The sequence below is a fragment of the Cherax quadricarinatus genome, unplaced genomic scaffold (genome assembly GCF_038502225.1).
Source record: "Cherax quadricarinatus isolate ZL_2023a unplaced genomic scaffold, ASM3850222v1 Contig154, whole genome shotgun sequence".
NCBI classification, from domain to species: domain Eukaryota; kingdom Metazoa; phylum Arthropoda; class Malacostraca; order Decapoda; family Parastacidae; genus Cherax; species Cherax quadricarinatus.
Genome location: NW_027195180.1, coordinates 171,066 through 198,064, shown reverse-complemented (window position 1 = coordinate 198,064; position 26,999 = coordinate 171,066). Strand labels below are relative to the sequence as shown.

General features: G+C 43.2%; 1 long non-coding RNA gene and 1 pseudogene across 1 annotated transcript in view; one reads left to right on the top strand and one right to left on the bottom strand.

Moving 5' to 3' along the window:
• Positions 1-26,999, top strand: part of LOC128705972 (CDP-diacylglycerol--glycerol-3-phosphate 3-phosphatidyltransferase, mitochondrial-like) — a 111,072-nt pseudogene that overhangs the window by 38,850 nt on the left and 45,223 nt on the right.
• LOC138851236 (uncharacterized) overlaps positions 972-26,999 on the bottom strand; it is a 28,747-nt gene continuing 2,719 nt past the window's right edge. The window contains exon 3 of the long non-coding RNA XR_011391080.1: positions 972-3,468. This is a non-coding gene — a long non-coding RNA (uncharacterized lncRNA). The remainder of the gene's footprint in view (positions 3,469-26,999) is intronic.

Sequence of the window (26,999 nt, the reverse complement as noted above, 5' to 3'; positions counted from 1 at the left end):
ACTTATTTATCCTCTTTTTCTTAAATTATGTATTACCTATAACTAAACCCCTTTCTATATGAAGTTCAATCAAAGGGCTCCCATTATCATTTACACCTGGCACTCCAAACTTACCTACCACACCCTCTCTAAAAGTTTCTCCTACTTTAGCATTCAGGTCCCCTACCACAATTACTCTCTCACTTGGTTCAAAGGCTCCTATACATTCACTTAACATCTCCCAAAATCTCTCTCTCTCCTCTGCATTCCTCTCTTCTCCAGGTGCATACACGCTTATTATGACCCACTTTTCGCATCCAACCTTTACTTTAATCCACATAATTCTTGAATTTACACATTCATATTCTCTTTTCTCCTTCCATAACTGATCCTTCAACATTACTGCTACCCCTTCCTTTGCGCTAACTCTCTCAGATACTCCAGATTTAATCCCATTTATTTCCCCCCACCGAAACTCCCCTACCCCCTTCAGCTTTGTTTCGCTTAGGGCCAGGACATCCAACTTCTTTTCATTCATAACATCAGCAATCATCTGTTTCTTGTCATCCGCACTACATCCACGCACATTCAAGCATCTTTCCTCCGTAAGCCATGCGTGTCGTATTGTCATGTAGGGGGGTAATGATTGAATAAGATATAAGTGGGGAATATGGGAGTAAGGGCTTATGTAGGCAGGGGAGAGGCAGGCAAGGTGGTAGGAGTGAGATGATTAGCGGAGGTAGGTAGGTAATGACAGGTCAGTGGTGACCACCACGACACTCTCATTAACTCTACACTACTCACTAACATATGCCTCGCCCATTCTTCACTCATATAAACATAATAAAATATAAGAAAAAAGAATAAATAATGGTGGGCAGTGAATATTACTATTCTACTCAAACACAGTTTATTATTAAGTCCTTGTACAATAATATATTTGGGAACAGGAGTACATCATTGGAGTTTAGATAAATGGGGTGGTACACATAAGCAGTTAGACAGGGAACACAATCAACTTGACCAAAATGAATGTAACTTACAATATAGTTCAGAGGGCAGTTCATCACAGGAACTAAGCCACAGGTCCCAAGACCTACACAGCACGAGTACTGCGCCAAGCCAGTACTCTGCCCAATGCCTCCAACAGTCTCCTCCAGAGACTTCAGCAGCCTTCTCCCGAACTCTGCACCCCAGCAGCAGCTCCGCTCGAATCTCCTGATCATGCTCTTCCTTGGGCTTTTATGGTGGTCCAAGCACCCTCCACAACCACGTGTATGACCTGACGCCTGGATTTGACGCCGTCAAGAACAAAAGGCCTCAGACGTGGGCGTGGCTACAGACGTTTGCCAAGGCAAGGTGTGACCATATAATTGGTTAAATTAGGTCTCCCCAGAGACCTCACAAGCCCAGCTGAGCTACATCACATCCCCCTTTCTCCCCCAATTTAAAATATCTGAGAACTAGGACAATTTGTCCTAGTTATTAGACTATTTTAATCCTAACCCCTTAAATCTATTACAATACAAAAACAAAATTATACATAATACAAAATTATTCAACTACATATATTTCCCTCAACCTCCTCAACTACCACAAGGCAGCATAATCAGTACACCTGGCAGTTGACCAGCATAATAGTCGCTCTCTGGTGCAAAGCCTCCTTACCCGTCATTTCTCCTTAAACCTAAATATCGGGCTCCAGTGCCTTCCCTACTTCTACTAGAAATGCACTAGCCAATGCTAGTCACCCTCGCACGTTAACCATTGGGCCAAACCTCTCTAGGCTTCTATGGCGTGGAAAACTGCTCCAACAGGTTGCATTCTTTCAAGTAACTGCAACTGGACCACTTCACGACCACCAAGGTCGCATTTTCGGCACACTTCACATGCACACTACAACATCTGAAAATCGAGACAGGGCAGGCATCGCAGCTAAGACCCTCCATTATCCTATGCCACTACTAGGATTCACTGGCCTCATAAAACAAGGCGGCCATAATCACTGGACCGTATTCAAGGTCACCTTATTTCATACAGGTAACACTAACACTTCTGGCAAGTCAAAGTAGGCTGGGGACATCTCACACTCTTAATTGTCTCTCATGGCTGGCAGGGCATCCCCGCATACCTGTCGCACAGGTCGACCAGCAAGGCAGGACACACCTCTATGCCGCCCTTGAAAGCAGGCTGGTCCCAGCAGCTGGAGTCCATCTCCACGGCTCACGTCCTTCCACATCTCCGAGGATGGCAACTCCTTCATAGTAGATTCTCCTGTCCTGGCACACCAGCCAGAATCCCTCACACACCACTGCAGCATCACCGCCATCTCCTCTTGAGCTAGGCAGCATCGCAGCATCACAGCACGGCCACAGCATATCCATCATCACAGCACGGCCGTATCACAGCAGCACACAGCACGGCCGTATCACAGCAGCACACAGCACGGCCGTATCACAGCAGCACACAGCACGGCCACAGCATCGCAGCACGGCTACAGCATCGCAGCACGGTCCCAGCATCACAGCACAGCCGCAGCGTCTCAACATCACAGCACGGACGCAGCATCTCAACATCACAGCAGCACACAGCACGGCCACAGCATCGCAGCATGGCTACAGCATCTCAGCACGGCCACAGCATAGCAGCACGGCTACAACATCTCAGCAGCATCACAGCAGCCGACATCAGCAGTAGCAGGCTATGGTCAGTTGCTTGAGGTGAGGTGAGGTCACTTCAGGTCATCAACAGCAGGTGCGGTCACCCATCCCTGGCAACTGCGGGTAACTGGCGGTCCGTGGGTGATGGTCACAGAGGCTGGGTGACGCAGACAGACACCCACTACACTGGATGACAGACCAGGGCAGCAATACATCTACTGGGGCACATCATTTGGGTGACTTGGCACATCAGGTGGGTAATAATCATAGGCATCTCTTCAGTGGGTGACAGTTGTGGGTGAGTCTTCCAAGGTGGGCTGGGTGACTTCTCATTCCTAATATAGTTCAGAGGGCAGTTCATCACAGGAACTAAGCCACAGGTCCCAAGACCTACACAGCACGAGTACTGCGCCAAGCCAGTACTCTGCCCAATGCCTCCAACAGTCTCCTCCAGAGACTTCAGCAGCCTTCTCCCGAGCCCTGCACCCCAGCAGCAGCTCCGCTCGAAGTCTCTGCTCAGGAGCTCTGCACCCCAGCAGCAGCTCTGCTCGAATCTCCTGATCATGCTCTTCCTTGGGCTTTTATGGTGGTCCAAGCACCCTCCACAACCACGTGTACGACCTGACGCCTGGATTTGACGCCGTCAAGAACAAAAGGCCTCAGACATGGGCGTGGCTACAGACGTTTGCCAAGGCAAGGTGTGACCATATAATTGGTTAAATTAGGTCTCCCCGGAGACCTCACAAGCCCAGCTGAACTACATCACAGTATGAGGCGACTAAAATGCCGGGAGCAATGGGCTAGTAACCCCTTTTCCTGTAGACATTTACTAAAAAAGAGAAGAAAAAAAATATTTACCAAAAATCATATATGGCAAGCCCAAGCCAGGTACTGGAAATAAGTCACTTTGTCTGACTTTTCTGGGCTATCCCAGGTTCTCTGTAAATACACTGCTATGTATGATAATCTATGTAACTGTATTTGTGTATACCTGAATAAACTTATTTACTTCTAGTCTGTCAACCGAGTACAAGAAACCGCCCATTCAACTACCCAATAAAGTGGTCAGAAATTGGCAATTTGGCCTATTTCACACAAATTTCAACAGATGTCAATTTCAAAATGGGATCCAGAAAAAACAATGCAGACATTCCTGGCACTAAAATAACATTTTCTCTGTTCATTAGTCACAGCTACAGGCCCCTCTTATATTACTCTTGCTTTTCATTTGGAATTTTTATTCACAAAAAAAATAGAAGATTTATTGTTATGCAGACTGCTGCAATATTGTAATAATTGTATAAATAATGTCAAGCCATTCTTGACTACATATTGGCCTGGCAGGCGGACAGGTATTGGACGGTTTACTCTTTGTTTACTCTTGAGGTTCGCTAAAGAATTGAACATTTTCGCTACTGTGAGCACAATTTCAAGGTACTTTACATCATGAAAGCAATCAAAATCATATCTATTTCTGTAATATATCTATCATTCTATCAAATGAGACCGAGAAAATGAGAATATAACCATAACAACCATACAAAAATATACCTCTAAGCTGCCGCTAATGGCTGAGAAGTGAACTCCGCTATTTATGGTCTGATTTCTTTCATTTTTGGTGTACGTGAAGAAGTATCTTTCCATCATACATTGTCCAAGTTTGAATAAGATAACCCAACAAACAACTGAGAAAATAATATAATAATGATAATAATAATAATAATAATAATAATAATAATAATAATAATAATAATAATATCTTTATTTACTACACGTACATGCCTCTTCAAGGGGGGCTCCTTGGCGTGGTGAAGAGGCTCTTGGTCTGAGGAATTAGACCTGTCGGTCTCCTTCCTCAGACCGAACCTAATTACCCCCCAATCTCCCCTCCCCTCTCCCATTCTCCCCTTTTTCCTTTCCTCCTCCTCCTCCCCACCCCTCCCTTTTGCCCTTCCTTTTTGGCCTTTGGGATTTTTTCCCACAGGCACGCTAGTTCCTAGGTAGGGGAAAGGGTACCGGGGTCCATCCCATTCCGTTGAAGTTCTTGGCGGTGGCGTAGTTTGCCATGGAATCTGGATTCCCTGGGGATGTCCCGATCCCTCTCCGGTATCCCGGAGGGTGGCTTTGGGTGTCTTGGGCGACGGGTGTATCTCTGGAAGCCACCTTTCGGATTCCGGGGGTGGTGGCCGAAGGAGGTATGCTTTGTGGCAGATATCCGGCCACCCTCTCTTTTGTCCACTGAGGTAGCTCGGCAGATGTGAGGTTGCTATCCCGGATTGCTGGTTTACTGGCATGATGGGTAGGGTATAGCACGGATTCCATGCTGCATCTGCGCTACTTGCGGTGCTGAGGTCCTCTTGGGCGCGGAGGGAGATTTCTGGCCCTTTCATTCCTCCTAGGAACTATCCGTCCCTGGTCCCCCCTTTTTTTATTCTTTTTTTATTTTTATTTTCTTTTCTTTCTTTTTTTTTCTTAAAAACAAAAAGAAAGGAGCAACCTAACCATGGAAGCCCTAGTCCATGAACCTGCTACCCCCGGGTCCCTTCTTGATACCATACCCCATTCTGACCCCGCCTCGTCTTTGAACCACTCTTCGGACACTCCTAATGCCTCTGTACCTCTTGCCGGTGCTGTTTCCTCACCCACTTTAGGTACTGAGGTCTCGACTGACTCCTTCGATTTATCTGACCTCCGTTCTCCTTTGACTATGCTTCCGGCCTCTCCCTCTATTGTGCGGCAATTTTCGAATCGCCGGCCCGTTCCATGTCGGACCAACTCTGGTCCCACGCCTAAACGCCAATGACAGTTACCTGCTGATGATACTTCTCCACCTTCTCGTTCTTCTCCACCTTCTCGTTCTTCTCCACCTTCTCGTTCTTCTCAGAAAAGATCGACATGTCCTGCACTCCCTTTCCACGCTCAGTTTCAGAATGCACAATGGACTAAATTCTTCACTTTACGACCGACTTCCTCTATTGCCTATCTTTCAGACCATAGTATTGGCAAGGCACTCCTACGCCATGTTGGTAAAGATATTTCTTTTCATGCTCTTAAGAGCGGTACGCACATCATCACTGTACAGATTGCTACCCAAGCTCATGATCTTTCTCTTCTTTCCCATATCGATACTGTTCCTGTCACTATTGAAAAACATCATTCTCTCAATTCTTGTAGTGGTACTGTCATTCTGCCCCATACCATAGTTCAACAAAATTTCCAGACATGTGGCAATGACATTTTTGAACAGCTGGAACTACAAGATCTCCCAATCCTCAAGGTAGACACTTATGTTCTTCCTGCCCGTGGGCGGAGACGATACCCTAGCAATGTGGTTCGTTTAACTTTTGACAGCCGTGAACTCCCATCCTCAGTTTATGTAGCAGGACATCGGTTACAAGTTCGAAAGGTGATCCCTACACCGCAACAGTGTAGAAATTGCTGACGATTTGGCCATCCAGCGAAATATTGCAGATCTATAGCTGAATGCCCAGTCTGTGGTGCCAATGACCATTCTAATACGTCTTGCAATCGACCTCCCTCTTGCCTTAATTGTCATGAGGCTCACCCTTCGTACTCTCGCCATTGCCAAGTCTACTTAAATGGGCAGGAAATCCGTTACCTCAAAGAGGCAGAAGGTCTCCCTTATGCCATGGCAGTTTCTCATCTCCGCCTCCAAGGGAGACTACCTCGTGTTTCTTATTCCCGTGTTTCAAAACGTCCCCCCACTTCTGGGGTCCCATCTTCTGCAGCCTCCTCTGTGGTTACCTCTCCCATAGTCACTCCTGTATCTAATTCTTTTGCTGTCCTGGGCTCAGACGTCCCTACTTCAATGCCTCAGTCTGTTCTCGCTTCTTTGTGTTCTCCCTCACAAGCCTCGGTATCGACGAGATCTCGTACGACACTTCCTCCCAATCATCCTTCTACTTCTCAGAAGTCAAAAAAAGGTCCTTTAATACTTCCTTCCCTACTTCCACCTCCTCATTTTACCTTCTGTCTCTGTACCTGGTTCTTCCCCTCTCACTGGTTCTGTTACAAGTGTAGAGGTTCACCCTCCTCCTTGTACTGTACCTTCCTCCCCTGTTCCCTCCCAAGTTTCTTCCTCTTCTGCCACCTCCCAGGTTTCTGCCTCTTTTGTCCCCTTCCACGCTTCTTCTCCAGTTCCCTCCACCCTTTCGTTCCCCCCCTAACTTGGTACAGTCCATTACAGTTCCAATCTTTACTCATCCTCCCCCTACCATCTCCAATATTGTCTCCCATATGACGTCTCTGAATTCCGAAACACTTGAAGCAATCTCTGAATATATTGCAGAGACCAAACCATCAATGGACACTGAACCACCCTCTGTTCCTTCTCTCTCCTCTCCTCCATCTGCGCAACTCCTTTCTTTGCAGCGCACCGTTCCTTCGCTGCTTGAACGTTTTCCGCTGCCTCCGCATGTGGACTTTTCTAGCCCCTCTAGTCCATAGGAACCCTTTACTGTGGATTTCAGGTATCTTTATCGTTGCCAATCATGACCTATTTACAGTGGAATATACATGGCCTCGGGTAATCGGGGTGAGCTTCAGATGTTACTCTCCCAGTTTTCCCCTGTTGGTGTTTGCTTACAGGAACCAAAATTACACTCTGCTGTTATCTATCCCATCTCAGGCTATAATTTATTGTATTCTTCAGATCCTTTTCCCGATGGGACCTTTAATGAAAGTGCCCTTCTTCTACTCACTGATATTCCGTACCATCAGCTATTTGTTCGTACTTCGCTGCATTACAGAGCAGCCCGTATCCACTTGCATAGGTGGTATACGCTCTGTTCTTTATATCTCTCTCCTCAGGCATTATCTATTCCAGATATTGCCTTTCTTGTTTTGTCATTACCACCACTGCTTCTGTTACTTGGTGATTTTAATGCCCATCATTTCCTCTGGGGGGTCTCACTGTGATTCCCGTGGCATTCAGTTAGAGGCTTTTCTTGCTACCCACCCCCTCCATGTTTTAAATACAGGTACTCACACCCATTTTGATCCTTGGACTCACACTCTCTCTTGCATCGATCTCTCAGTCTGCTCTTCCTCCACCGCATTAGACTTCACCTGGTCTATTCTCCCGGATTTACATGACAGCGATCATTTCCCAATCATTCTTACTTCCCCTTCATATTCACCACCTCTTCGTATCCCACGCTGGCAATTTGATCAGGCAAATTGGAACCTTTACTCACAACTGTTTTTAGTGAGGTTCCTTCATTGTCCTCCATTGATGAGCTTTTACACCTCTTCTCGTCCTCCGTTTTAACCGCAGCTTCTCATTCTGTACCCCAAACTTTGTGCAGGCATTCTCAGAAATGCGTGCCTTGGTGGTCTCCTGCTTGTGCTCGTGCAGTATGTTTGAAACGTGCTGCGTGGGGCAGGTACCGGTACAATAGAACCACGGAGAGACTTTTTAATTTTAAGCAGAAGCGTGCGATTGCTTGCCGTGTCATCTGTGATGCTAAACGCACTTGCTGGCGAGATTATGTCTCCACCATCACCTCTGCTTCCTCTATGAGTGCAGTCTGAAAAAAAGTACGAAAACTGAGTGGTTAATATTCTCCTAACCCGGCTCCTGTTCTGCGGGTTGCCGGTGTTGATATAGCAAACCCACTAGATGTTGCCAATGAAATTGGCAATCATCTGGTCCGTATTTCTCAGGGGCTTCATCTATGCCCCTCGTTTCTTTCCTCAAAGTCTGCCAGAGAGTTAGCACCCTTGGACTTTTCTTCTCTCAGAGAAGAACAGTATAATGTGCCTTTTACACTTCAAGAACTGGAGGCAACACTCACAGCTTGCCGATCATCGGCAGCTGGGCCCAACGACATTCATATTCGTATGCTACAACATTTACATCAGTCAGCCCTTGCAGTCCTATTATGCCTTTTCAATCTTATTTGGTCACAAGGAGTTCTTCCACAGCTGTGGAAATCTGCCATTGTTCTCCCTTTCCGCAAACCAGGCACTACGGGACATGAAGCCTCCCACTATCGTCCCATTGCTCTTACCAGTGCAGTTTGCAAAGTGATGGAACGCCTTGTAAATAGACATTTAGTGTGGTATTTAGAGACACACAACAGTCTCTCCACTCGTCAATATGGCTTTCGTAAGGGACGCTCTACCATAGACCCCTTACTATGCTTGGATACGTATGTTCGTAATGCCTTTACAAATAACCACTCAGTTATTGCCATATTTTTTTGACCTTGAGAAGGCATATGACACAACTTGGAGGTATAATATTTTGGCCCAAGCCCACTCCTTAGGCCTCCGAGGCAATCTACCATCCTTCCTTAAGAACTTTTTAACTGACAGACATTTCCGTGTTCGGGTTAATAATGTGCTCTCCCCGGACTTTATCCAAGCTGAAGGTGTTCCCCAGGGATGTGTTCTGAGCACAACACTTTTTATTCTTGCTGTAAATGGTTTGGCCTCTAGTCTTCCATCCAATATTTGGTCATCACTCTATGTTGATGACTTCGCTATTGCCTGTGCAGGCGCTGACTATCACCTCATTACAGTTTCCGGCATGCGGTCGACCGTGTTTCCAATTGGGCCACCACACATGGGTTTAAATTTTCCAGTACCAAAACTCACAAAATTACTTTCACTAGACACTCTGTCATCTCCGATCATCCTTTGTACAGAGCTCTATGGCTCCCGTATCCCTGAACGTGATACAGTCAGGTTTCTGGGCCTCCTCTTTGTAGGTTATCCGGGAAACCTCACATTACCTCTCTGAAGGCAACTTGTCACAGCCGGCTGAACCTTCTTAAAACCCTTGCTCATCTTTCATGGGGAGCTGATCGTCGAACTCTCCTTCGCCTACATTCCATCCTCATTTTATCAAAACTTGATTATGGTGACCAGATCTATTCAGTGGCCTCTCCTGCTACTCTCTCTAGCCTTAACCCCATTCATCACCAAGGATTACATTTATGCCTTGGTGCTTTTCGCTCTTCCCCTGTAGAGAGCCTCTATGCGGAAGCGAACGTTCCATCCTTATCCGATCGCCGTGATGCCCATTGCCTTCGCTACTATATACGTTCTCATGATCTCCACAATCCTTCCATTTATAGAATGGTCACTGATATTAGTAGACATTCTTTATTTGTTCGCCGCCCCTGTTTACTCCGTCCGTTCTCTCTTCGCCTACATTCGCTCTTGTCTTTTCTTCAATTACCACCTTTCTATGTTCATGTAGCATCTCACTTTTCCCTACCCCCCTGGGAAGTTCCAGCTGTTCGAGTCTGTTCTTTCTCTCTCCCTTGCTCGAAAGCCCAACTGTCTACGGTCGCTTCCCGTTCTCTTTTTCTTGACCACTTCCACTCTCATTCTCATGCCATTGCAGTGTACACAGATGGCTCTAAGTCTTCTGACGGCGTAGGATTCGCAGCAGTGTCTCCGGACAGCGTTGTACGAGGGCATTTACTATCTTCGGCTAGTATTTTTACTGCTGAATTGTATGCCATTCTTGCAGCACTTATCCGTATTGCATCTATGTGGTTGTCTCAGACTCCCTTAGTGCTTTACAGGCTATATAGAAATTTGATACACCTCACCCCTTAGTCCTCCGTATCCAACTTTGGCTACACCGCATCTCTACCAAGCATAAAGATATTGTTTTTTGTTGGGTCCCTGGTCATGTTGACGTACAGGGCAATGAACAGGCAGACACTGCTGCATGGTCAGCAGTACATGACCTACCAGTTTCATATAGAGGTGTTCCATTTACGGACTATTTTGCTGCAATAGCTACCCACCTTCACACCCGTTGGCAACAACATTGGTCTACTATGCTTGGTAACAAACTTCAGTCTATTAAACCGAGTATAGGTTACTGGCCGTCTTCTTGTCACCAGTGTCGAGGTTGGGAGACTACTCTCTCCCGTCTTCGCATTGGCCATATTCGTCTTACTCATGGATATCTCTTGGAGAGGCGCCCTGCTCCTCTCTGTGAGAGTTGTCAGGTTCCATTATCAGTCAGCCACATTCTGTTAGACTGCCCACTTTATCAACGAGCATGCAGAATTTACCTCCGTCGTCGTCTTCGCTCCGCTTCTCTCTCTTTACCTTTCCTTCTCGCTGATGGACCCACCTTTCTTCCGAACTCTCTCACTGACTTTTTGACAACAACTGACTTACTTCACAAACTCTGATACCTTCAGCCCTTTCTACCTCAATCTCTTGCTACCCTCTGCCCCCGCACTATTCCCTGCCCCGCTGTTTTCTGTAACCTACTGATCATCCCTCCCCCCTTCTGCCGTCCAATACCCTCGCTTCCTTCCCTACCCTGCAGCGCTGTATAGCCCTTGTGGCGTAGCGCTTCTTTTTTATTATAATAATAGTAATAATACACATACATGTACAAGGTATACAGGCCTAGCTGACATCAATAAGTAATTAAGTAAGTAAGTAAGTAAGTAAGTTTATTCAGGTATACACAAATACAGTTACATAGAATTATCATACATAGCAGCATATGTGTAGAGAACCTAGGATAACCCAAAAAAGTCAGACAGTGACTTATTTCCATTGGGGTCCTTTTACCTTATTATTATAATATAAAGGTTATAATATTTTCTTATTATTCTATAATGAAGATAACATCTTATTATCATACTAAAAAGACTATCTACTACACGAGGGTCATTAAGACTATCTACAATATGAGGGTCATTACTAGGAATGAGGTAAAATTTACACGTATGTTAGATAAAAAATAGAAAATTATTCCCCTCCCTTTCTGTAGCTACATTCATCAGACACCTTTTGGCACTCTTCTTGAACTGGTTCATGCTATGACTGGCTTTGACATGTGCAGGTAGTCTGTTCCATTCCTTTATTGCTGTACAATAAAAGGTGTTTGAGGCCTGGCCACTGACTGTGGGTACTACAAAGTTGTGCTCTCTCCCCCTAGTACTATGATTGCTTTGGTTCCCAACCTTGACAAAATTGACAGCAAGATATTCTGGACACTGTTTGTGAGCAATTTTATAAACATGATTTAGCTTCAGTTGTTTTACTCTGTCTTCAACATTCAGCATATCCAACTGCTGTAATTCATCCTGGCCTACATGTTCTCTTGGTCCCAGCCCCAGAATGAATCTTACGATTTTGTTCTGGGTGATTTGCAGTCTATCTTTCAGTTTTTTTGTCAAGGCAGAGTACCAAGAAGAGCAAGCGTAATCCATATGGCATTGTATAAGGGCTAGACATAGGGTCCTGCGAGCCTCAGTAGGTAGACACTGTGCTTGTCTATACAGGAACTTCAGTCTGGCATTCGCTTTCTTTACTACACTGTTCCCTATCAATTCTCCTGACATGCATGGGTCAAAGGGGATTCCCAAATATTTTACTGATGAAACCAAAGTGATGGGCTCCCCATTACATTGAACATTAAAGTTATTTACCCTTCTCAGTTTATGTTTCGTGCCAAAGAGAACGGCTTCAGTTTTCCCTAGGTGTAATGATAGTTTGTTGTCTACTAACCATTTGCTGCAGGACTCCAGTTCCAGTGTTAAAACATTAGCAATATCTTGTGGGTCTTTACCTGATGCTAACAGAGCACTGTCATCTGCATACAGTAGGAGTTTGCACTTGACACTGATAGGCATATCATTGACATAACATAAGAATAATAAGGGACCCAGAATACAGTGGACCCCCGGTTAACGAACTTTTTTCATTCCAGTAGTATGTTCAGGTGCCAGTACTGACCGAATTTTTTCCCATAAGGAATATTGTGAAGTAGATTAGTCCATTTCAGACCCCCAAACATACACGTACAAACGCACTTACATAAATACACTTACATAATTGGTCGCATTTGGAGGTGATCGTTAAGCGGGGGTCCACTGTACTACCTTGGGGAACTCCACGTGTTATCGGCAGGGGTTCTGATTCTGTTTTGTTGATTTTGACTATTTGTCTCCTGTTGCTAAGGTAGGACTTAAACCAGTCTACAGAACCTATACCGATAGCTTGAAGTTTATTACATAATATATTGTGGTTGACAGTATCGAAGGCCTTTTGCAGGTCTAAGGTTACCATACCTATGAGGTTCCCCTTTGACATTTCAGTTCTCAGGTAATCCATCAGATTAATAAGGGAGGTGTCGGTTGAGTAGGATCTTCTAAAGCCCGATTGATAGCTATGGAGAATGTTGTTGTCATTAAGGTATTTAACTACTTGAGAATACACCGCCCTCTCTAGAATTTTAGATATTATACTGAGTATACTAACAGGCCTATAGTTGCTTACATCAGACCTACTATTTTTCTTGAAGATAGGAGTAACTCTGGCCTCCTTGAACCCCTCCGGTACGGTATTAGTGGTGATTGATAGATTTATTATGTGAGCAATAGGGATTGACAGTTCAGAAGCACCATCTTTTAGGAACTTAGACGGGATGTTATCAGGGCCTGTGCTCTTAGTTGGGTTTAACCTGCTTAGTTTGGGGTTACCCCTTTATTGGTATAGTATGTTTGAAACTTATCAGAGTTTGTGTTAAAGGTATTTGATGCAGCTGGTAGTTTACTTACTAGTGTTGATGCAACAGATGTGTAGTATGAATTAAAGCAATTTGCCACCTTAGATGTTTCATGGCATACCTCATTATCGATAGTGAGTACTATGTTAGACCTATCTACTGGCTTATGGCTATACCCCAAATGTTTTAGTTGTTGCCAGAGCTTTCTGGGGTTATGCTTATACTCTTCAATTTTTGAGCAGTAGTGCTTTGCCTTTGCTCTACTCTACTACTCTACTCTACTACTCTATAGAAAGCCGCTTGTTATGCAGAATATTTCAAGAAAATTAGGTCAGTGTCCCAGGATAACACCCACACTAGTCGACTAACACCCAGGTACCCATTTACTGATGGGTAAACATAGACAACAGGTGTAAAGAAACACGCCTAATGTTTCTACCCTGGCTGGGAATCGAATATTTACCAAAAATCATATATGGCTAACCCAAGCCAGGTACTAAAAATAAGCCACGTTGATGTTTTTTTGGGTTATCCTAGGTTCTCTACACATATGCTGCTGTGTGTGACAATCTATAGAGAGAAAATAACTTTTTTGTTTCAGGTTTATGGTGCAGTACGAGTGTATATCACAGTGCTACACTCTGTTTTCTCTAATATAATATAATACTTCATTCTAATATAATACTTCATTCTGGAGTATTTAACATGTTGTATGTTATTTATATTGTTTATTATGTCATATTAGATCAATTGTGATAGGCAAATAAGCTGTAGTGTTGATATTAGCGTAATAATAAAGCATATTCTCCTGCTTCATGAGACTGAGCTGATGGCAACCGACAGCGGTTTCAAAATTACCTTATCTTTAATGGATAATGTACTGTGTAGGTGCTTTACATAATGAGAAGCATTTCTTTTATTCATTGGAACCCCTGCCTAGGGCTGAAAGTAAGCAGGTTAAAACAATAAATGGAGAAAAAGAAATTGGAATGACTTATGCAGCAAGTAGTGCCACCAAACAGTACCAGCAGGTTGGTGTGGCGACCCTGGAAATTTGAAATTATGCTAGCCAAAATTAGTGCCGAATAACTGAAGGAACCGAATAACTGATTGCCAGATTTGTGATGGCGGACCTGTACTGCACAATCTTTCTTTCAACACACCGGCCGTATCCCACCGAGGTGGGGTGGCCCAAAAGGAAAAACAAAAGTTTCTCCTTTTACATTTAGTAATATATACAGCAGAAGGGGTTACTAGCCCCTTGCTCCCGGCATTTTAGTCGCCTCTTACAACACGCATGGCTTACGGAGGAAGAATTCTGTTCCACTTCCCCATGGAGATAAGAAGAAATAAACAAGAACAAGAACTAGAAACAAAATAGAAGAAAACCCAGAGGGGTGTGTATATATATGCTTGTACATGTATGTGTAGTGTTACCTAAGTGTAAGTAGAAGTAGCAAGACATACCTGAAATCTTGCATGTTCATGAGACAGAAAAATGGACACCAGCAATCCTACCATCATGTAAAACAATTACAGGCTTTCGTTTTACACTCACTTGGCAGAACGGTAGTACCTCCCTGTACTACCTAGGATACTATACATTATATATCCTACACAATTCATTATATATCCTACATGATATATACAGTGGACCCTCGACATTCGATATTAATCCATTCCTGAGAGCTCATTGAATGTCAATAATATCGAAAGTCGAATTAATTTTCCCCATAAGAAATAATGGAAATCAAATTAATCTGTGCAAGACACCCAAAAGTATGAAAAAAAAAATTTACCACATGAAATATTAAGTTTATTGCAATAGAATAATTACAATAACAACAATAACAATAGATTAATAATAATAGAATAATTGACACTTACCTTTAATGAAAATCTGGTGATGATTGATGGGATGGGAGGAGGGGAGAGTATGGATGGTGTTAGTGTTTAGAAGGGGAATCCCCTTCCATTAGGACTTGAGGTATCAAGTTTTTTTCCGGGATTACTTCCCTTCTTCTTTTAATGCCACTAGGACCAGTTTGAGAGTCACTGGACTTCTGTCGCACATCATATCTGTCGATAGAGGCCTGTACCTCTAGTTCCTTTATGACTTTCCTAAAGTGGTTCACAACATTGTCAGTGTAATAGTCACCAGCACAGCTTGCAGTAGCTGTGTCAGGGTGATTTTCATCAAAAAAGGTTTGCACTTCAAGCCACTTTGCACACATTTCCTTAATCTTTGAAGTAGGCAGCTTCTTCAATTTCTCTATCCCCTCCTCTGAAGCAGTTTCCTCAGGTCTGGCCTCTTGCTGTTGAAGATGATCTTGCAGCTCATCAGTGGTTAGTTTGTCATTGTCCTCCTCCACCAACTCTTCCATATCCTCTCCACTAACCTCCAACCCCAAGGACTTCCCCAATGTGACAATAGATTCCTCAACTGGCATAGGATTCTCAGGGTTAGCCTCAAACCCTTCAAAATCCCTTTTGTCTACACATTCTGGCCACAGTTTTTTCCAAGCAGAGTTCAAGATCCTCTTAGTCACTTCCTCCCAAGCCTTACCTATAAGGTTTATGCAATTGAGGATATTAAAGTGATCCTTCCAAAACTCTTTTAGAGTCAGTTGAGTTTCTGTGGTCACTACAAAGCACTTTTGAAACAGCTTTTGTGTACAGTTTCTTGAAGTTTGCAATGACCTGCTGGTCCATGGGCTGCAGGAGAGGAGTGGTATTAGGAGGCAAAAACTTGACCTTAATGAAGCTCATGTCTGCAGACAGTCGCTCTGCCACGTCTGAAGGATGACCAGGAGCATTGTCTAATACCAGGAGGCACTTAAGGTCCAATTTATTTTCCAGGAGGTAATTTTTCACAGTGGGGGCAAATGCATGGTGTAACTAGTCATAGAAAAAGTCCCTAGTGACCCATGCCTTACTGTTTGCCCTCCACAGCACACACAAATTAGCCTTGAGGACATTGTTTTTCCTGAACACTCTGGGAGTTTCAGAGTGATACACCAATAAAGGCTTCACTTTGCAATCATCACTAGCATTAGCACACATCAAGAGAGTAAGCCTGTCTTTCATAGGCTTATGTCCTTGGAGTGCCTTTTCCTCCTGAGTAATGTAGGTCCTGTTTGGCATTTTCTTCCAAAACAGGCCTGTTTCGTCACAATTAAACACTTGTTCAGGTTTCAGTCCTTCACTGTCTATGTACTCCTTGAATTCATGCACATATTTTTCAGCTGCTTTTTGGTCCGAACTGGCAGCCTCACCATGCCTTACCACACTGTGTATGCCACTACGTTTCTTAAATCTTTGAAACCAACCTTAGCTGGCCTTAAATTCACTCACATCACCACTAGTTGCAGGCATTTTTCTAGTTAAATCCTCATGCAACTTCCTAGCCTTTTCACATATGATCGCTTGAGAGATGCTATCTCTTGCTATCTGTTTTTCATTTATCCACACCAATAACAGTCTCTCAACATCTTCTAACACTAGCGATCTCTGTTTTGAAAACAAAGTTGCACCTTTTGCAAGAACAGCTTCCTTGATTGCCGTTTTCCTGCTCACTATAGTAGAGATGGTTGATTGGGGTTTACTATACAACCTGGCCAGCTCCGACACACGCACTCCACTTTCGTACTTTGCAATTATCTCTTTCTTCATTTCAATAGTCATTAGCACCTTTTTTCTTGAAGGGTTGGCACTAGAAGCTTTCTTGGGGCCCATGGTTACTTATTTTGCAGAAACAAGCACCAAAAACAGTGATAATATTTAATGTACCGAATGTATCCTTAGATGCGCTCACACTTGCTGGCTTGTAAACACTGGCACACACGGGGCAGTTCAGGCCACATGTGGACACGTCTCGTATGAATCGTATCGAATGTCAGGTTTTCCATCAAATGTTGAGGTGAAATTTTTGCACTAAAATGCATCAAATGTCGGATTTATCGAATGTCGATGCCATCAAATGTCTGGGGTCCGCTGTACTACACAATACATTATATATTTTCGTCCGAGACGCGTCCAATGTGCCCTCACATGTGCCGGCCGTCCCATTGTTTACCAGCCAGCCTCCGCGGTAACATCCAAGCATACACTCGGAATATTTCGTATTATTACAGTGTTTTCGGTGGTGTTTCTGGAAAATAAGTGACCATGGGCCCCAAGAAAGCTTCTAGTGCCAACCCTGTGGTAAAAAGGGTGAGAATTAGTATGGAAATTAAGAAAGATTTTGAAGGGTTTGGGGCTAACCCTGAGAAGCCTATGCCAGTTGTGGAATCCATTGTGCCTACTTCAAAGATTAAGGAAATGTGTGCAGAGTGGTTTGAACTGCAAACCTTTATAGATGAAAATCACCCTGACACAGCTGTTGCAAGCCGTGCTTGTGACTATTTCAATGACAATGTTATGGCCCATTTTAGGAAAGTCTTGAAGAAACGGGAGGTACAGAGCTCTATTTTTTTGCGACAGAGGTCAGTGACTCTTGGTCCTAGTGGCATTAAAAGAAGAAGGGAAGTAACCCCAGAAAAGGACTTGCTACCTCAAGTCCTAATGGAAGGGGATTCCCCTTCTAAACAGTAAGAAGATAATGCTCTCCCCTCCTCCCATCCCATCAATCATCACCAGATCTTCAATAAAAGTAAGTGTCATGTAATTGTGCATGCCTTTTTCAGTTTGTGTGTATTAAAATTAACATTTCATGTGGTAAAAAAAATTTTTTTTCATACTTTTGGGCGTCTTGCACGGATTAATTTTATTTCCATTATTTCTTATGGGGAAAATTAATTCGCATAACGATTATTTCGCATAACGATGAGCCCTCTTGCACGGATTAAAATCGTTAACCGGGGGTCCACTGTACTACACATTATACATCCAACACAATATGTACATCACAATACATTATATATCCTACGCAGTACATACAGTGAACCCCTGACTTATGATATTAATCCGTTCCACAGAGCTCATCATTAGACGAAATTATTGTAAGTTGAATTAGTTTTCCCCATAAGAAATAATGGAAATCCAATTAATCCATTCCAGATACCCAAAAGTATGAAAAAAAAATTTAGCACACGAAATATACATTTTCCTACACACAAAAAGAAGGATACATGCACAATATATGTACTGTACAAAATGAAGAATAAATGACACTTACCTTCGTTGAAGATGTAGTGATGTGTGATGAGATGGGAGGATGGGAGATGGAAGTGTATTAATTTTTGGAAGGGGAATCCCCTTCCATAAAGACTTTAGGTAGCAAGTCCTTTTCTGGGGTTACTTTCCTTCTTCTTTTAATGCCACTGGGAACAACTTGAGAGTCACTGGACCTCTGTTGCACCAAAAATCTGTCCATAAAGCTCTGTATCTCGCGTTCCTTTAAGATTTTCCCAAAGTGGTTCACAACATTGTCACAACAAGCCACCAGCACGGCTTGCAATAGCTGTGTCAGGGTGATTTTCCTCCATAAAGGTTTGCACCTTTGACCACATTGTACACATTTCCTTAATCGTTGAAGGAGGCAACTTCCTCAGTTTCTCTCTCCCCTCCACTGAAGCAGTTTCCTCCTTGTGGCCTCTTGCTGTTGCAGATGCTCTTGCAGCTCATCAGTGGTTAATTCTTCATTGTCATCCTCCACCAACTCTTCCACATCCTCCCCACTAACCTCCAACCCCAAGGACTTCCCCAATGCCACAATAGATTCCACAACTAGCATAGGCTCCTGAGGGTTAGCCCCAAACCCTTCAAAATCCCTCTCCTTTACACATTTTGGCCACAGTTTCCTCCAAGCAGAGTTCAAGGTTCTCTTAGTCACTCCCTCCCAAGCCTTACCTATAAGGTTTATGCAATTGAGGATACTAAAGTGATCTTTCCAAAACTCTCTTAGGGTCAATCGAGTGTCTGAGGTCACTTCAAAGCACTTTTGAAACATTGCTTTGGTATACAGTTTTTTGAAATTTGAAATGACCTGCTGGTCCATAGGCTGGAGGAGAGGAGTGGTATTAGGAGACAAAAACTTTAATAAAACTCAACTCCCCCGAAATTTGCTCTGGCAAGTCTGAAGGATGAGCAGGAGCATTGTTTAATACCAGGAGGCACTTAAGGTTCAATTTATTTTCCAGGAAGTAATTTTTCAGAGTGGGGGTAAACACGTGGTTTTACCATGGTAAACCATGGTAAAACCTAGAAAAAGTCCCTATGACCCATGCCTTACTGTTTGCCCTCCACAGCACATACAAATTAGCCTTGAGGACATTGTTTTTCCTGAACACTTGGAGTTTCAGAGTGATACACAGGTAGAGGTTTCACTTTGCAATCCCCACTAGCATTACTACACAACATTAAAGTAACCCTGTCTTTCATAGGCTTGTGTCCTGGGAGTGCTTTTTCCTCCTGTGTAATGTAAGTCCTGTTTGGCATTTTCTTCCAAAACAGGCCTGTTTCGTCACAATTTAACACTTATTTGGGTTGCAATCCTTCAGTCTCTATGTACCCCTGGAATTCCTGCATGTATTTTTCTGCCGATTTTTTGTCCGAACTGGCAGCCTCACCATGCTTTATCACACTGTGTATGCCACTACGATTCTTGAGTCTCTCAAACCAACCTCTGCTGGCCTTAAATTCACTCACATCACCACTAGTTGCAGACTTTTTTTAATTAAATTGTCATGCAACTGCCTTGCCTTTTCACATATGATCGCTTGAGAGATGCTATCTCCTGTTATCTGTTTTTTGTTTATCCACACCAGTAGCAGTCTCTCAGCATCTTAGACTGCTTGCAATCTGTGTTTCAAAAAGATATTTGCACCTTTTGCAACAACAGCTTCCTTGATTGCCTTTTTGTTGGCGAAGATAGTAGCGATGGTTGATTGGGGTTTGTTGTACAACCTGGCCAGCTCGGAGACACACACTCCACTCTCATATTTTGTGATTATCTCTTTCTTCATTTCTATAGTAATTTTCACCCTTTTTACCACAGTGTTGGCACTAGAAGCTTTCTTTTGGCCCATGGTGGCTTATTTAGCCGTTACAAGCTCTAAAAACACTGGAATAATACAAAATGTACTGATTGTATACGTGGGAATGACCGCACTGGCTTATAAACATTGCCACACTAACTGAAGGTAGGGCACCTAAGGCATGCTCAGGCCAGAGGGATGCGTGGACGCGTTCGGGACAAATGATGTAAGTCGAGTTTTTGTTTGTACGTCGGGGGAAATATTTTACACTGAAATGCTTCATAAGTTAATTTTATCATAAGATGAGGCCTTTGTAAGTCAGGGGTTCCCTGTACTACACAATACATTATATATCCCACACAATACATTATACAGTGGACCCCTCGAGTTTCGGCAGCCTCGACTTTCATGAAATTCGACCTTGGGCAAGTTTTTTTGGAAAAATTTGGCCTCGAGTTTCATGAAAAAACTTGTGTTTCGGCGACCGTCTGGTACCCGTCCGCCCGTCACCGCGCACACAAAGCCAGTCTCCCACGCCATTCTCGCTCAGTGTGCCAATGTTTACCAACACGTGACCATCATCCCACGGGTTCATACGTAATAATCCATTGTTTTTTGTGATTACAACTGCTAAATAAGTCACTATGAGCCCAAGGAAAGCTAGTGCAAGCCCTTTGGTAAAGAAAGTGAGGAACACCATCGAATCCAAGAAGGAAATCATTGAAAAATACGAGAGTGTAGTGCGTGTTACAGAGCTTGCCAGGATGTATGGCAAGCCCCATTCAACCATAACTTCGATTGTGGCAAAAGGAAAGGAAATAAAGTGTGCTGTTGTTGCAAAAGGGGTGGATATGCTGACAAAAAGGAGATCACAAATCCTTGAAGAAGTGGAGAGGTTATTGTTGGTGTGGATTACCGAAAAACAGTTAGCAGGAGATAGTGTTACGCAGTCAATATGTGAAAAGGCAAGGCAGTTGCCTGACGATCTCATAAAGAACATGCCTGCAACAAGTGGTGAAGCTTGTGATTTTAAGGCCAGCAAAGGTTGGTTTGAGAGATTTAAGAAGCGTAGTGGCATTCACAGTGTGATAAGGCATGGTGAGGCTGCCAGTTCTGACAAAAAAGCAGCTGAGAAGTTTGTACAGGAGTTTAAGGAGTGCGTAGACACTGGAGAATTCAAACCCCAGCAAGTGTTTAATTGTGACGAAACAGGCCTCTTCTGAAAGAAAAATGCCAAAGAGGACCTACATCACGCAGTAGGAAGTGGCACTTCCAGGACACAAGCCTATGAAAGACAGGCTTACTCTCATGTTTTGTAGTAATGCTAGTGGGGATTTTAAAGTGAAGCCTTTACTGGTGTATCACTCTGAAAATCCCAGAGTGTTCAAGAAATACAGTGTCACCAAGAGTAACTTGTGTGTGATGTGGAAGGTTAACAGTAAGGCATGGGTCACAAGGGGAATTTTTCTAGACTGGTTTAATGAAGTGTTTGGCCCCAGTGTGAAGAAATACCTCCTGGAAAATAAATTGCCACTCAATTGCCTCCTGGTATTGGACAATGCTCCTGCTCATCCTCCAGACTTGGAAGAGCAAATAGTGGAGGAGTTTAGTTTCATCACAGTGAAGTTCTTGCCTCCTAATACCACTCCTCTCCTCCAGTCAATGGACCAGCAGGTCATTTCAAACTTCAAAAAACTCTACACCAAGGCAGTGTTTCAGAAGTGCTTTGAAGTGACCTCAGACACTGAATTGACCCTAAGAGAGTTCTGGAAAGATCACTTTAATATCCTCCATTGCATAAACCTTATAGGTAAGTCTTGGGAGGGAGTGACTTCCAGGACTTTGAACTCTGCTTGGAGAAATTTGTGGCCAGATTGTGTACAAGAGAGGGATTTTGAAGGGTTTGTGGCTGACCCTAAGGAACCTATGCCAGTTGTGGAAAGTATTGTGGCATTGGGGATGTCCCTGGGGTTGGAGGTGAGTGGTGAGGATGATGTGGAAGAGTTGGTGGAGGACCACAGGGAAGAGCTAACCACTGAAGAGCTGCAAGAGCTTCGTCTGCAACAGCAACAGATCACAGCTCAGGAAACTGCTGCAGAGGAGGAGGAAGAGAGATGGAGGAAGGTGCCTTCTTCAAAGATTAAGGACATTTGTTCAAAGTAGACTGAAGTTCAAACATTTATGGATGAACCTCACCCTAACGAAGCTGTTGCAGGCCATATTGGCAACATGTACAATGACAGTGTTGTGTCCCACTTCAGGGAAATCTTAAAGAAATGCCAGAAACAGATCTCTCTGGACAGACATTTTGTGGGACAGGAGTCAAGTGACTCTCAAGCTGGTCCCAGTGGCATTAAAAGAAGAAGGGAAGTAACCCCAGATATGGACTTCATACCTGAAGTCCTAATGGAAGGAGATTCTCCTTCCAAAAAATAGTGTACACCTTCCTCCTATCCCCTCCTCCCGTCTTCCATCCACGTAGAAGTCTTCAGTAAAGGTAAGTGTAATGTTATCATTATTCATTTTAAATTTATGTACTTGATTTCTGATTGTTTTCATTATGTAAATCTTTATTTAATTTGAAAAAAAATATTTTATTTTAATATTTTTGGGTGTCTGGAACGGATTAATTTTATATCCATTATTTCTTATGGGGAAAATGGTTTCGAGTTTTGTGAATTTCGACCTTCGGCGGGCTCTCTGGAATGGATTAATCGCGAAACTTGGGGGTCCACTGTATATCCTACACAATACATTATATATCTTACACAATATATACTACACAGTATATTATATATCCTACACAATATATACTACACAATACATTATACATTCTACATAATATTTGTTATTTAATTTTTATTAACACATCAGCCATTTACCACCAAAGCAGGGTGGCCTGAAAAAAAAAAATAACTTTCACCCTCATTCACTCCATCACTGTCTTGCAAGAGGCATGCTTACACTACAGTTAAAAAATTGCAGCATTAACACCCCTCCTTCAGAGTGCAGACACAGTACTTCCCATCTCCAGGACCCAAATCCAGCCTGCCAGACTTGGGTTCCCCACACCCTCATCTGGTGGCCCCCCTTGCCAAGCCACAGTAGAGGGGGATCCCCAATGAGGTGGTGTGTGTGTTTACTTGAATACTTCGAAGGTAAGAATTTGGCCTATTGCTTTGTCCTGTGCCTAATATTATTAACCCTTTGAGGGTTTTGGACGTACTAGTACTTCTTACGCGCAGGGGTTTTTGACGTACTAGTACGCACAAATTCTAGCGCCATCAAATCTCGCAGGAAAAGGCTGGTAGGCCTACATGTGAGAGAATGGGTCTGTGTGGTCGGTGTGCGTGGTAGAAAAAAAATCTGGGACCCAGTGGTGCATTGTGGGAACGCCATCTTAGTAAACAATATCCACCATGCCTCGCGGTAAGAAGCTCCTCACTCCTTGGCGAATTGGGACACTTTTGTTCCCCAGTGATAGTTCTAATACAGATGGAAGTGCCAGTGAAGATGAGTTTCAAGGTTTTGGTGAGGTTTTGACCGAAACTAATGACCATAATATCGGTAATAGTGAGGAAAACCCAGACGACCCTCAGCCTTCCACCTCTGGCGCTGGGCCGTCTTGTTCACGTTCAGTTGTACCAGAATCCAAGAGGAAACTTCTATTTTCCCAAATCCCAGACTCAGATGAGAGCATGTGTGATGATAGTGATAGTGAATATGAACTACAAGCTCTTCAAACTAGTTCCAGTAGTGATAGTGAAGTGCAATATTCCCCAGTGAAGCATCAGTATATACGACGATATATGTGCTCTGGTAGTGTGCCATGTGCTATTCCAAGGGGAAGGAGTGCATCTCGGAGTACATCCCATGGCTGTACAACAGGAACAGACAATGAAAATGACGATGATACTGTTGTAATTGGGATGGAAAATGTGCGTGGTGGTAGTGGTGCTGGCGGTGAGGCACCAGCAGTGGGCCATGCTGCCACCCATGCTGCTCCCTCAGCTGATCTACAACAAAGGCCACCATCCCCCACCCACCCACCACACCAGCCTCCACAACCACAACCTCCACAACCACAACCTCCACAACCACAACAACCACAACCTCCACAACCACAACCACAACCACCTGTCATTGTCCAGTATCCACCAGCAGACCGCACCTGGGATTGGCAGGAAGCTGTCAGTTTTGTTCCAAATGCCCACCAGTTTGATGACAGCCAAAGTGGAATACGACCATCTTGTACACTTGGGAACAATGCCTCTGAACTTGAATGTTTCGAGTTATTCTTTGACGAACCACTGATGGAAAGTATTGTCATGGAAAGCAACACATACTACGAGTACACCATGGCAAACACATTACTTTCACCAAAATCACATCTACACCAGTGGAAGGAGGCAACTGTGGCTGAGATGTAACTTTTCTTTGCCACAGTAATGCTTATGCCACATGTGTATAAGCACTAAGTGAAATCATACTGGTCAGCAGACCGCCTGATTGCAACCCCAGGTTTCAGTGATATAATGCCAGTGAATCGATTTGTGCTAATGTTACGTATGCTTCACTTCTCAGACAAAACCAGGCCTGACAGAAACGACAGGTTATATAAGATTAGGAATGTGTTTGTGTATCTGAAAGAGAAATTCAGTACGCATTTTTATTCCTTCAGGAAGCTTGTAATTGACAAGTCTTTGATTCTGTTCAAAGGAAGACTTTCTTTCAAGCAGTACATACCAAGCAAGAGGAAACGCTTTGGTATAAAGTTGTTTGTGCTTTGTGATTGTTGCAGTGGTCTGGTATTGGATATTATTGTGTACACTGGAAGTTATACATTGCAAAATACCAGGAAGTTATTGGGCATCTCAGGTGATGTGGTTAGAACAATGATAGAACCATACCTTGGTAAGGGGCATATATTATATACAGATAGCTGGTACACAAGCCCCTCAGTGATTTTTTGCGAGTGAACATGACAGATGTGTGTGGCACAGTGCGTGCAAATCAGAAACATATGCCCAGGTTTGACGCTGGCACTCGTAGAGGTGAGGTGCAGGCGTTTGCTGCCAATGACATCATGGCAATTCGGTGGCATAACAAACAAGATGTCACACTGTTGTCATCAGTTCACCCTAATGAAATGGCAGACAGTGGCAGGCAGCATAGAGAGAGCAATGAACCCATTCTAAAACCTGCAGCTGTGATTGATTACACCTTCAACATGCGTTCAGTGGACAAATGTGTCATGCAGATTGGGTTTGCTGATTGTGTTCGCAAGAGTTTTAAGTGGTACATCAAACTCTTTTTCCATCTTCTGGACATTTCCATGCTCAATGCTTATAATATGTATAAGATGAGGACCAGAAACAAACCACAGTACGGCGAATTCTGTTTGTCTGTCATCAGACAAATAGTATTCAAGTACCAAGGAACAGCACCTGCAATTGACCGCCCACCAAATTATCAACAACTACCTGCTTGTCTGAAGTATGGTGATCACTTCCTGGTAAAAGTGCCTGCTACTGCTTTCAAGAAGAAGGCTCAGAAGAGATGTTACGTCTGTTCACATACAAAAAACGCCGACAACAATGCAGAGACACTTGTTTTATGTGTGAGGAATGTAAAACACCACTGTGCATGACACCATGTTTCAAAGAGTTCCACAGGCTGCAGAACTTCTAGAAACATTCCCTGTGACTGTATATGTGTATATAAAATATAGAAAAATAGTAATAAACAACATTTCATATCGTTTGTGTAAACATTTTCTATAAGCAAAATAATGACAACAGTGTTTACGCCCTTATTGTGTAGTATTGAAAAAGAAATAACTTACAAAATACTGATCATGTTGGCTTCAGAGGCCATGAAAGTTACTCAGAAAAAGAAAAATTGAAAAATAATTGAAAATAGTACATAAAAAAGTAAATAGAAAAATACCGGGTGACGGCAGTCGGCGATGTTACCATATGTTGTTCAATTTTGGCAAATTCACGCCTCCATATCTCGGTAAAAAATTTTTGTTTAACCTATAATGTTTAGAAAAAAAAACTATTTTTTCATAAGAAAAAATAATTTTTTTTTTTTGAAATTTGGCCGACCCTGAGAACGAGTTTCGGAGAGGGCCTGTCGACCCTCAAAGGGTTAATGATTAGATTGAAATGATTTTCATGGAAAATATAGAACAAAGCATATTTGAATTTATTGCTAAGAGTCATTTGGAATATCTCAAATATTTTTTTTATTTTGTGAAGGGAAGGTGAAGGCCGATTTTTGGCATGTCAAAAGCGCACCTAATGTATTTTTTTTAGGCATGAAGATAAGTTATTGTACATTCATTCCTTACTTAATAAATTCATGTTAGACATATTCTATGAGTGGAGAGTGTCCGCAGCACCACTCGTAACATTAGACCAGAACAGGATGCTGCCATATGTCATAGTCAGCAATTATTATTATTTTTTTATTTCTCAGTTTTTTGTTTGGCCAATCTTATTGAAACTTTGTCACATTCCATTACATATAAAGTGGACCCCCACCTTATGATATTAATCCGTTCCTGAGAGCTCATCGTATGCAGAAATTATCGTAAGGTGAATTAATTTTCCCCATAAGAAATAATGGAAATCAAATTAATCCGTGCAAGACACCACAAAGTATGAAAAAAAAATTTTACCACATGAAATATTAATTTTAATACACATAAACTGACACTTACCTTTATTGAAGATCTGGTGATGATTGATGGGATGGGAGGAGAGGAGAGTATAGAAGTTGTTAATGTTTAGAAGGGTAATCCCCTTCCATTAGGACTTTAGGTAGCACGTCCTTTCCTGGGGTTACTTCCCTTCTTCTTTT